This window comes from Raphanus sativus, unplaced genomic scaffold, assembly GCF_000801105.2.
Source record: "Raphanus sativus cultivar WK10039 unplaced genomic scaffold, ASM80110v3 Scaffold2144, whole genome shotgun sequence".
Taxonomy (NCBI): Eukaryota; Viridiplantae; Streptophyta; class Magnoliopsida; order Brassicales; family Brassicaceae; genus Raphanus; species Raphanus sativus.
Genome location: NW_026617453.1, coordinates 11078 through 13830, shown reverse-complemented (window position 1 = coordinate 13830; position 2753 = coordinate 11078). Strand labels below are relative to the sequence as shown.

At 36.2% G+C, this 2753-nt stretch overlaps 1 pseudogene; it reads left to right on the top strand.

Moving 5' to 3' along the window:
* The first annotated feature begins 221 nt into the window (after positions 1 to 221).
* LOC130505270 (putative FBD-associated F-box protein At1g61330) lies at positions 222 to 2051 on the top strand (annotated as a pseudogene).
* The last annotated feature ends 702 nt before the right edge of the window (positions 2052 to 2753 follow it).

Genomic DNA, 2753 nt, shown 5'->3' with positions numbered 1-2753 from the left:
GATGGTTATAATATATATTTTTACAAAAAGTAAAATTAAAAAGAACTAAAATTCAGTGTTTCCTAATCTGTGATTATATATTGCCTAAGTAATTCATTGACAATACATTTACAATAGAAAACATATAAACATATCCAAAACTTCCTTTTACCATGAAATCATCTATATAAAGATCATTACTACTGAAGAAATCATTTGTCATTCCAAGAAAAATATTAAAAATGTCAGAGTCCCCACCTAACAAGATCAAACGACGCATTGTCGAGCTGCCTGAAGATTTCATTGTAGAGCTGCCTGAACATCTGGTGGAGTACATCATATCAACGTGTTTCCCCATCCAATATGTTTTACAAAACCGTGTTGTGTCCAAAACTTTCAGGGAGGCAGCAATTCAATCCCGAGACCTTGATTTCGGCAGGATATATTCCAAGAGACGTAGTCAATCAGAGGTTGTCCGTATCATTGAAGACATTTTTAATCAACACAAAGGATCAGAAATCAACCGATTTGTTCTGATTCTCAATCATCTTGGCTTTGAGAAAAAGGTACTCTCGTGGGTGAAAACATGTCTACGTAAAAACATTCAAGATTTGACGTTAGACTTCTCAAAATCCAAGAAATTTATTAATCTCTCTGTTGATTTCTCGGCCATCGAGACACTCACTGTCTTGAAGCTCCGGTGGTGTAATTTCGAAATACCGAATAATACCCCAAAGGGTTTAAGACTATTGAGGACACTTGCGCTCATGAAGTCCAAGGTAACACCAGAGATGATAGATGCAATCTTCAGCAACTGCATTCACCTGGAGACGCTTGAACTAACCAGATGCAAAACGAATGGGGTGTTGAGCATCAATGCTCAGAATCATAAGAAGTTCAAGAATCTGGTCCTGTATTCTATGCCGAATCGCTTGCAAATCATTTTAGATGCACCTACTCTTGAATGCTACAAGTATGAAGGATTTGTTAGGATTGTTGACTTTTCAAAAGTAGATGCACTTAAGGAGGCAAAACTCCTTTATATCCAGAATTACAATTGGCGTTATTACGATTCGTCTAACATGGTGCTTGCTGACACGGGGGCTTATACAGGAGTTCATGTCCTCTCAACGACAAATATCTTTCTTGAGGTAAACCTTTTTTTAGAATTTACATTTCTTACATTTATAAAAGTATTTGCTGTTTTTATTGCAATATCTGAGAAAAACTTATATAAGATATAGTTTTACAACAAAATGAAATATAGGATAACTTTACAGATAAAGATACTCTTAAGTGAATTTTAGAGTTCCTCTTTTCAATTTTGCACAAAATCTTTAGGTGATAAATCATGATAAAGGATGTTCATCTTAGATACACTATGCAACTTTCACATGTGTTTGTTTCCTGTGTTTATAGAACTCCACTTCCTATTGTTTATAACATTGTCAGTCTTTCTTTTTCTAAGTATAACAGTGGCAGTCTTGGTTTATTATGTTTCCGCTGACATGTATATATATATATATAGGCATTCAAGGAAAGATACCTATATGGAGAAATGAGAAGCCCGATTTTCAAATTTTTCAACTTAAAAGAATTTTGTATTCGTTTTAAAGCTCCAAACATGTGTAATCTTTATCACATTGCTGAATTCCTCAAAAAATGCCCTAAGGTCGAAAGGTTTTGATCGATGTACGTATCTCTTTCTATCTATCTATCTCAAGAATCAAGAATTCTCTAACTATAATTAATTAAGTTCATTAAAATTCTCGTTTGGTAAGCACAGATTAAGAAGTTCACATTTGAACCTGGTATGCTTTGGATAATTCATCAAAATTCAGATATGGCGAGCAAGAATTACGAGTTTAACTCTATCAAGGAAGTCACGATTGATGGCTACAAAACCATTGGCATGAGCTTGATATAGTGGAGTTCTTTTGCGGCGAAGCAAAATCACTTAAGGATTTGAAGTTGATCATGCCAAAAACGTTAAGAAAAGAGCTCGCAGACTCGATTATGCAAGGTTGGATTTCGTACGAAGCAGATTTCCAGGTGTTAAAGTGGAAGTTTAAATTCAGGATATGACCAAGAAAAGAAAACTATAATAGCTTACTTTTTTTGAAAAGAAGAAAACTATAATAGCTCTTTGATGTGTTTTTTATCTTTTAATTTTTATGTTTTTTTTTTTTTTTTTTAACGGCAAACGGCTATTCTATTACTCAAACTTGAGGTGGTCTGGGTAACCAGACCGGAATAGAACAACCAACAAAATGTAACTTCCTATGGAAGGATCTAGCTGTCTTAGCTAAAAAATCTGAAATCTGATTCCGCGCTTTTGGACATAAGAAATCTTGAAGTCCGGGAAGCATATGAGCAGTGTCTCTATCCTCTCCAATTCCGTTGCAAAACTTGGCCAAGCCTGAGGTTCCTTGATCATTGCGATCAAATCTTTGCAGTCTGTTCCGAAGTTCTGGCACGTTGAATATTGAAGCATGTTCTCCATCGCCCATCTCAATGCTTCCACTTCTGAGTGCAGAGCTGATTCTCTTCTGGGGAAGTTATGTGAACCCATGAGTTGCGTGTTTCCCCTGCTGTCCAACCAGACCCATCCACATCCACTATATTGAGCAAGTGCTGTCCATGATCCATCCAGTAAGCAAACATTGCCCAAGCTTATGGCTTGGGGTTCCTGTATAGTACTCTCTGGTAATACTGGTGGCATCACATTGGCATTAAACCAAGCTTGACACTCACTTTCAGCATATCGTACTAGT